A 10545-nucleotide genomic window follows, 5' to 3' on the forward strand; every position below is an offset into this window, starting at 1 on the left:
AGTATATTGACGAGATCTACCACGATGTTCCTTGATTATTGGCATTTATGCTACTTTGGCCGTATCCTCTGTAAATGGAATGCATGCCTCTTGTAGCCAATTCCGCCTGACGAATTTTCAATCAGCCATCGTTGGAAAGCATTCAACAAGCCGTCTTTAATAATATGTGTTATGACATAGTTACTATCATTACACTGGAGAATGTTCTTGAAGCAGACGGAGTTTATGTCCTTATGATAGTCTTCTGTTGTATTTGATAAAAAATCAATACGGTAATTTGCAGAACACCAGTGTCGCTGCCCATATGGGTGACAATTCGATGCTGGCACTTACCTACCAATCCTGTCGACAGCCCTTTAACAAACATTTACCAAGCAGTTGTTACTGTTATATATTGCCAAACATTGCCAACTGTGTGTCCGGCGTTAACCCAACTTTCGTCTTAGTAATAAATTTTTCTCTTTGTAGTACGATATTTTTGAACTGATTGTAGATAATTACCTCGTTATGCTATTATTTGCTCCTTATCTGTTAAAATGGAACTCCGGTAGCGTTTTACATATCGAAATTTAATATAATTGTTATTTTAATGATTTCAGTGTTGGGAGTTCTATTTTTTAAGACAAATGAATGTACAGTTCTGCGGAGCATATCTTGTTGGGGTTTTATTAAACTTAATAGGTTTTTGTCCACACTGATATGTATTTAGAGGTTTTATTTTAATTTGTATAGATTGTAACATACTCTGGCCTGTAAGAGGTAGTTAGGACGCTCAGAAGATGGGTATATCTTTGGGGAGCATAAAAATTAAACCAATGGGACGTTTAGTGTTGGAACTAAAAGAGAACTGAAGAATTCCAGGTCAAGTATATTCACTTTGCAAACCGGCACTCAGGTGATTTAAAGGACACAACGGTCATTGAAAATGCTGATAGGAATAAAATTAAAGAAAATGACTGTGGATCTCCAAATAACTGAGATAGTTATTGAGATTAATTACTATTTAAATGGGAATAAGCCACAATTAAAGGTTAAAATACGTTTATTGGCGTTTCAATTTCCACTTCGGAAATTGAAACGTAATAAAATGTTCAGAGTTATAACTGCTGATCTCACACCATCAATAATTTTGGATGAATCTGTATAGATATGACCATGATCTGGAAAAGAAGCAAGTATATTTGCTGCTATGTAAAAGGATTGAATAATTATTGCATGAAGCGTCTTAAGTTAATTGTAATTAAAAAGTTAGGTAGGAAAAAAACTGCTTTGTCTGGGTATCTTTAGCATTCGTCTATAAATCCATGTTTCCAATGCTTTACTTCTTTTCATACTTGATATTTTCAGTGTCTACACTTCGGTTTCATACAAAAGTACAGACCAAATATAGCACTTAACCATTCTTTGTCTTAGTTCTAATCTAAGATAATTATTGCAAATTAATGGCTTACTTTTCATAAAAGTAGTTTTAGTAATTGCTACTCGTTGTTTTATTTCTATGTCTGGATCTAGTTGGTCAGTTATGACAGTTCGCAAATATGTAATTTTGTGAACTTTTTCAACTCAATTTAGACACCTTCAATATTTTTTGCCAGAATTACTGTATCGTCCGCGTATCTAATTACATTAAGTAGTTCTCCTACTTAATGATTGATGAATAAGTTGATTTTGATTTCATATGGCTGTCCTTCAGGTGCGTTTTTATTAGCTGGTCCAAGTAAACATTGAACAATGTTGGGGACAAAATGCAACCTTGTCTTACTCATGAGTGCATCTGCATTAGTTTTAAATGCTGTACTTTATTAAATGCCTTTTCGAAGTCCACGAAGCATGGACATACACCTTAGCTTTAATCACGGCATTTTTGTAATAAGATATTTAGGACAAAAAGTGCCTTCCTAATTCTCATATTATTTCTAAAACCAAATTGGTTATCTTCGAGATCTTCTTCACATTTTTTTTTAATTCTGTTGTGGAGTATTCCTAGCAAAATTTCAAGAGTGTGGCTGATTGGGCTAATTAATCGATATTCCTAGCATTTTCTAGCACTGTGTTTTTAAGGTATTATAACAAAGATGGGCTTAAGTTAGTCTGCGGGAATCACTTCACTGTTATATATTTTATTAAAAAGTGTTACTAGTATTGTTAGGATGTCTTCATCTATTAGCTTCAGCAACTCATTGGTGTATCTTCTGGACCAAAAGCTTTCCTAATTTTACCATTCTTTAAAGTATGTTCAACCTCTAATTTCCTAATTTCTGGGCCCTCAGTACAATTTTTGTAGTATTAGGTATTATCATTTCTGTCATTTTTAAACAACTCTGATATATACAGTTGCCATTTTCAACATCTCCCACTGTTGGTCAGTTGGTCTTGAGTAATGCTTTGACATATTAATTTTATAGTTATCCCATTGACTGTGGGTTTAAATGAACTACTTGGATTATACCACATTTATACACTCTGCTTTCAATTTTGATTTTTAATTTTTAGTATTTTTAGTATTTTAATTTCATAGTTATATTTCTTCTTTTCTACAGTATTGATAGTGCTTGGTAGACCCTTTTATTGTAGGCAACCACCCACTGTCTAATAGATTGTTTAGTTTATTTCTTGCATTCATACTTTACGTCCACTTCAGTTGCCCTCAAACTAACACACTAATTATTATAGATAGGTTTGAGTGTGAGATCTGGATTATGCAACCTACTTAAAATATTCTATATAATTTAATATTGTAGTGTAATCATCAGTTGATTTTCTATGGTAGTGTTAGTTGGACCTTTGGTCAATGCTTAGTTTCATAGAATTTTGAAATGTGCAGATCACATCTCCATGATTGTGACTGCCCAGCCAAGCTGTCATATGTCACATGTCACCTTAACATTTCCGTTAAGACCAGGAGCTATTCTCTCTCCTGATTCCAACCATAATGTAGCTTTGCCTATTTTAAAATTTTTTTAAAAAACTGTTTGTTCTTGTGTAGTGTAGTGTAATGTAAATTTTACAATTTTACAATTTTATGTTTATGATTACGACATTCTATAATTGTTGTATAGGCCAAAATTGACGAAGTAAGTCTAAAACGTTAATCACATATAAACTTTTATCAACCATCATCTTCGAGTTTTTTATTGAAGTTAATTAATTTTCTTCAGTTAAAAAAACGTTTCTTGACTTATTTCAGATGCCCCTGAAGATACTCTAGGAAGCGAAAGTATTTGGGCAAGATTTAATTAATAAACTGTGCTCGATATCTGCCTTTCATTCGATCAAAGTTCATTTATTCGAGCATTCAACCTTATATCAAATTGTATTGTTATTGTCAACTAATGTAGCATTTTCTATTTATACAGCATCTAAATTTTACTTATAATAGAAAGTAACCACATACTGCTCCCCTCCTAGCTCTAACATCCATTAAGTTTGTTGCTGCTCTTCTATCTATTAACATATGATCTATCTGGTTAGTTGTTTAACGGTGAGAACCATGTGGCCTTACGGATATCTCGTTTAGTTAATAAAGTTGAGCTGATGATCATTCACTCCTTAGATGTAATTCTATTAGTAGACTTCCGTTTGCAGTTGCAGTTCCGTTATCCTTTTACAAAACCTCTTGCTCTTTGACCTATGCATGACTGTAAATCTATACCACCCGTGATCTTAACACTGCTAAATAATTTACATATTATCTCATTGTACAAATTACAAGAATTAATTAGAATAATTTAATTATTTATACTTGCAGAAAAATGTCCTCCAAATGAAGCTAGCTACTGCACCAACCCATGCCACCCCATACCAACCTGCCAAAACAGAAAACCACAACGTCCACCTTTTGCTTGTGGAGGCCTTTGCATTCGCAAATGCGAATGTGATATAAATAATGGTTATATAAGAAACACAGTGGATAATAGTTGCGTAAAAGAAAAGGATTGTCCCAAAAGTATGTATATATTTTAAGACAATTCATATCGTAATTAATTTAAGGATTCTTGCGATTTTCTTTTAATAATTGTAATAAAAATTTGTGTAAAAGTGAACCAAAACGAAGTTAAGAATAAAATGCGGATGAAGAACTAAAAGCCCTAAGAAATCAGAATAAGATAAGAAACTTTTATATAGCCATCAATAGTGCAAGGAGATAGTGCCAATTCTTGAGCTAAATGGAACATGTCAAGTATTTGCTGTGCAATGATGATAATATGTAGATATATAATTAATCTTTGACCTAAATGAGTGTGAAGTTTACCCATCGGGCTAACAGGAAACTAACAGTAGTCAATCCAGAAATTAAAGAACAACAAAGCGGCAGGAAATCATAAAGTCTTCCCAGAACTCTACAAATATAGAGAAAGATAATTATCAAACACAATCCACAAAATTATAGCAGTAGTATGCAAGCCATCACCTAAATAATGGTGCACAGTTTAAATGTGACAATTATTGAGTAAAACATATTATAAAACGCCATATAAACACCAAATATGGCGAATACCCAATACTGCCCCTTAATAAGATGGAGCGAAATTTGAAGCCAGAACAGACAACAAATCTATCAAATATCATGATCCATATATAGATAGATAAGCCTAATTTTGCAAATATTTTTCGTTTCCCAATAACAGGATCAACTACTACAAGTATTAACGAGAATAATTAGTTATTAATTAATAGTTATTAAGTAGCCAGGCGACTGTGTGGTGACATTTTCTGAGAGTAGCTTTGTTTTGGAGTAATTATCACCCCATTTTTTTATTTATAAAAGTGAGAAAATATTTTATTTTTACATGCAACCTTTAGATTTTAGATCATGATTATACATATATCCTTTTTTATATTTATAGCATTTTAAAAATTTCTATTAAAAAATTCAGTAATTTAAAAAAGATACTAAAATTTAGTTTATTAACCAAAATTTTTGTTACCAAAATGGTTGTTGGATATACAGAATAAAAAAAAACAAAATTTATGAAAAGTAACAATTTGTTGCACATTTGGAACAACAAGATACACAATTCTGTCCTTTCCACTGTGACACACTCCACATCTGGATGTTGTTCGTTGTTTCTTGTTGGGAGGTCCTTGAGTGGTCTCTCCGCTGTCATTTCTTTTTAGTTTCGCCCTTATATCTGATAATATTCATTGATTGTTACCTCGTTTTTCAATATATGTCTGATCGTTGAGCCCATGTTTGTCGCACAGGTCTTTATGTGACCTGCCATGAGGGCCTACGCCTAAGCAGCTGTGTAAAAGGTCTTATAGGCCTTTTACACTTATGCATTTAGTTTTATTGAGAGCATTGGTATTTAGTCGAGCTTGTACAGAGAATTTAGTGCGATGACTGAAGGCGCTTTTTTTATCCTTAACTATGGCGTGTGCATTCCCAACTAGTCTTCTTCAAAGCAGCATCTATACAATCGTCTTTAAAACTATTTGTAGTTGAAACACGAACTTGCCATTTTACTTTTCTGGCATCTAGTTTCCTTTTATTGCTTATTTTTTTGCAATTTTTTGTTTTATATCTTCAATTTCTGTTCGGAAATGTGTAAAAAAGGTGGTGATCAACTTTTTGCAGCAATCCATAAACCAATAGTACTTGTATGGCAGAATTAATTGCTACCAGAAGAGTGGCTAAAGGGAATAATATGTCCATTGCTCAAAAAGAGTGATCGACTGGAATGTAAAAACTATAGAGGCATTAATCTATTAGTATCTGCGTATAAAATCTTTGGCAATGTATTGTTTGAAAGACTTTTAACAAAACATTTTACAAGAGATATTGTTGGTCAATATCAATGCGAATTTACTGCTAGAAAGTCAACTACACATCAAATTCAAGCACATAGGCAGGTTCTAGAAAATTCACTAGAATATAACATAGATACACACCATCGCTTCGTTTACTTCAAAGCAGCCTATGACAGTGTGAAAAGAACTGCCTTATGTGGTGCAATGATAGGTTTTGGGATCCCACTTAAGTTAGTTAAGTTGACTCAACTAACAATGCAAAACGTAAGCTCGTGCGTTAGAACTGAAGGAGAAAACCCTACGTTCTTTGACTTTAATAACAGACAATCAGACAATTAAATATTAGAATGAGAGGAACTATTGTTAATAGATTCTTGCATTCGCTGACGATATAGTTATAGTGAGCAGAAGCATAAGAGACATGGTGCAGTGTTTTACAAGGCTTGCGGATGCGGCAAGTGATTTAGGACTTGTGGTAAACGAGGAAAAAACCAAATATATGTTGGTTTCTAAAAACCCTAGAAATATCCAACAGAGAATTCAAATTAACAACCATACCTTTGAGCAAGTCAAAGAATAAAAAGGCGCATACAAATAGCAAACAGCACTGTTCACGGTCTCCAGAAACATTTAAAAAATAAAAATAACGTGCAGTAAAGCTCAATATATATACGACCTTAATAAGACCGGTTTTGATATATGGCGCTGAAACGTGGACCTTATCTTAAAATGATGAAAGACTTCTTGGTATTTTTAGAGAAAAGTTAAAAGATTTTTAGGACCGTAAATTAAAATGGGATATGGCGTCGAAGATACAACTTTGAACTATATCAGTTATACACCGATTCAGATATTGTGAAATTCGTTAAAGTGCAGAGACTTAGATGGGCTGGATACATTTCTGAGATGGCAGATCACGAATACACGAAGAGATTAACATTTTCAAAACTAAAGGGCACAAGAAGTAGAGGACGACGACGAATGAGATGGATTAATGATGTGGAAGAAGACCTACAGATTCTAAGGGTGACAAGATGGAGGAAAATTGCCAGGAATCGACAGGAGTGGCGACTTCTTTGTGAGCAGCCAAGATCACAAACGATCACAACGGATGATTGTCGAGCCACTTATGATGATGATGATTTTCAAGTTCTGGCGTTGAATTTAAATATCCTGTTTTTTCCCGTTTTCTGCTCTTTTTCTGCATATCTTCAGATAAACTTTCAATCAAAGAAACATTTTGGCTCCAATGTTAAGGTGATGAGTTCTGGTCAGAATATCCTAACAATGAGTTTTGTTCAGAATTTTATCTATATGTTATTATAGACTGCAAAAATTGTCAATCTACGAAGACATCTGGATTGAACGGTTGTATTTCCGTCTTTTTAAATACATTGATTGTATTTGATAGTAAGGCATTTTTTAAATATACTCTATTAAAGAGACTAGTTACTTTAAATTGGATTACTGTTTTACTTAGATTCTGTCACAGCCATAAATAAATTTCTTAACCATAGTAAGTTTGACGTAGTCTAAAAAATTCTACGTCCATGGGTTGAACGCCACGAGAGCAGTGAGCAGGAAAACAAAACATAATATAACCGTTTCTTCTACAAACTGTGGAGCTTCAACACTTTTATGGCTACCATGGCCCTCGAGTACCAATAAAACTTTGTTGGTTTTAAAAGCCTTTGTATACCTTAAAAAATGTTGCAGCCACAGATAGAAAATGCCGGAAGTGATCCATCCTTTTTCTTGAGCGAAGGCTACACTTTCAGTAGCTGCATTTATCTTTCTTTGTTTTTGTCGAGGAAAAATTAACGTAGTAAGAACATATATTCCAATTGCATTCATTGCACATACGACCGTAACATGTAGAGACTGCTGTATACTATTTAAAGCACCAACTTGTTTGAGACCTTACTAGCATAAATTTTCTGCGATTTCTTTTGCACACTTGTCAAACCAGACTCGTCCATATTATCAATATTTTTCGGTGGAAAGTAAAACTCGTCTAATATATTTGCTAATGCAGTAAAAAAGGCATTTGTATGCCTATAGGCAGTTGTATGTAGATAATATATTATGTATTTGGTTTATTAAAAGCTTGAGCTCTTGCCAACGAAGTATTTTCTGGAGTGCGCGCTGATATTCGAGAATTTCGCTTTAAAAAGTCTCTGACCGATTTCTAGCCTAAAATGCTGGTTTCTTTATTAAAATTGTGGCTAATATTGTTTCTTTCAGCTACTTTGTGTAAAAGTTTTCGCAAATATTTACAGATCAGGCCAAAAAAACAAATTTTCAAAGTAATAATAGGGTCAGCAACTTCCTGTTCAATAGTAGTGGAGAATATTGGTCTTTGACCTGCCAAATCATCTTTGATACTTCCTTGTTCATTAATAAAGCGCCTTGGAAGTCGTTCTTGGAACGTTAAATGTTATTTCTACCAGCTTAAACTCCATAGTTTTTTCTTGTAAGCTTTTTAAAGCTTGCTGCATATTGCTCTCTTTCCACTGTTGCAATTTCTGAGGAGCCTTCCCTGTAAAACATATTATGTTAATCATTTAGTAGCAAAAGTGAAGATATGTCAAATTTATTTTCGTTTTCCTGTGACCTAGTCATAGGTAACAACACATGGGTCCAACATAGGCAAATAGAAAAGGCAGTAAATTTAATTCTGTTGCTTTTGTTTTCACAGTCTTAACCTAAAACAAAGTACAGTATTTGACAAAGAGAGTGCAATCATTTTATACAAAACAAAACCAACACTTAACGTATGTTACCAGTAAAATACTACTTCCAAAAAATTATATTAGATCAGCAACGTCAAATTTTAGTTTTATTTCACACATTTCCTTTTATAACATCCACGTATCTGAACGTGATAAACCACAAACTTCGTGCGCAAGCTGCAACCAGCGATGTTATGTAACCACGCGGTATTTGAAATTACAGCAAGGGGAGCCTTTAATAGCAATATACTGTGCCGGGAGTCCGTCATAGACAGGGGCCCAACATATGCACATTTCTCCTAGTTAAAATAGGGATTATCCCTAAAGGAATAATAATTTTTGGCAAATAATCTGTAAATTTGACTTCTGTATGCTTTTAAGGATATTTTAGTTTTTTTCTCTGTTTGTGTATTTAAAACCTCTTTTGTTTGTTTCAGAATAATACTAGCTACCACTGTGATCTTAAACCGTTTTAATACAGCTACAATAGCATCACATCCGAAACTAAAAATACTATTGTAAATAATATTTTATAATAATAAAATAAAGGTAATTAAATTATGGTTATTTTTTATTAATAATGCGTTAGATATTATAAAACAAATTTAGAACAATAAAATAAAAAGAAAAATTTAAATAATACCGGCGTAAAAGGATAAAATTTAAAGTAGGATAATGTAAAATGAAAAAAACCAAACTATTAAAATTATTGGACATACAGTAAAATAAATTGGGGAGAGTGACGCATGAATGTAACTTGATCTACCAATTGCACGAGGTGCAATTTGAATACGTTGTTTACTAATAAGAAAATCAAAATATCTGTTAACAATATTTTAATAGATTCCAGTGCATGCTAATCGCTAATACGTGGTCCTTTACAGTGAGCCAGCTGTAACAAAAGACGTATTCACGATGCGTTTTAGAAAATTAAAATTTGGTCAGCACAAATTATTCGAATCCTTCATTCTTTACATTTATCAATAGCGTTTCATGAAGGTAACTTTTAATTGAAAGTTTAATCAGTTTAAGAAATTTAAGAAAGCTCGAAACCGAAGTGAAAGATCAAGTGAATAGAGCAAACAGAGCCTCAGGCTGCCTAAATTAAACAATATGGGGAAACAAAAATATCGGGAAAGAAACGAAAGGCAGAATTTACAAAACAGTCATTGGACCAATAATGACATACGCGGTAGAAATAAGACCTGAAACAGTGAGGACAAACAGGATGTTAGAAACAGCAGAGATGAAAACACGTAGATGCAAGATGAAGAACATCAAGAACTGGGGAAGAAATAGAAGAAGCCGAATGTCAACAAAAATAGAGTAGTAAAGACGGTAAGATACGGTTCCCCAATAGGAAAACGATCAGTAGGAAGACCACGAAAACGATGGAACCACAACTGACTGGAGGCACATTGAAAAACAGACAAAGTCATGTTTATATAAAAAGAAGAGGAAGAAGGAGAAGAAATTTATATATAGAATAAGTAAATTATACATACTTATTAATACTCTCATGTGATATCTCGTATGTCGCTATACGTTCATAAATAACGAAAATAAGGTGTAGTGCCCTTTTGGTAGTCACCTTTAATATAATCCTTATCCCTCCTCTTCCATTTAATGCATCACACGCCCCAATCGGAGCAATAATAACGGATATAATGTAATGCCAGCGTTGGAGTTTTCATTACGGAAAGATAGACTGACAGACAGACAAAATAAGCAAATTATACATATTGACACTGTCATTTGATATCTCGTATGTCAGTCAGCTCGTCAGCTATACGTTTAGTAATAACGAAGATAAGGTGTAGTGATCTTTTGGTAGTTGCCTTGCTCGTTCTTTCTATCTTAATAAAATCCTTTTTCCCTTGCCCTTTCATTTAACGTATCACATGCTCCAATCGAATAACAATCCAATAACAAAAGATATTTATGATGTAATGCCGGCGCTGGGGTTTTCATTAAGGCAGACAGACATAATAAGAAAATTATATATTACTCAAATTATCACTCGAATCTATTATATAATTTATTTTTAATACATGAACAATAG

The 10545-nt window shown here is 33.3% G+C and overlaps 1 long non-coding RNA gene across 1 annotated transcript; it reads left to right on the forward strand.

Moving 5' to 3' along the window:
- Window positions 1-3752: 3752 nt before the first annotated feature.
- LOC140448360 (uncharacterized) lies at window positions 3753-9044 on the forward strand. Its single transcript, XR_011951697.1, has 2 exons — window positions 3753-3946; window positions 8921-9044. It is a non-coding gene; the product is annotated as an uncharacterized lncRNA (long non-coding RNA).
- The last annotated feature ends 1501 nt before the right edge of the window (window positions 9045-10545 follow it).

Source organism: Diabrotica undecimpunctata, chromosome 8 (assembly GCF_040954645.1).
Source record: "Diabrotica undecimpunctata isolate CICGRU chromosome 8, icDiaUnde3, whole genome shotgun sequence".
In the NCBI taxonomy this organism is placed as follows: domain Eukaryota; kingdom Metazoa; phylum Arthropoda; class Insecta; order Coleoptera; family Chrysomelidae; genus Diabrotica; species Diabrotica undecimpunctata.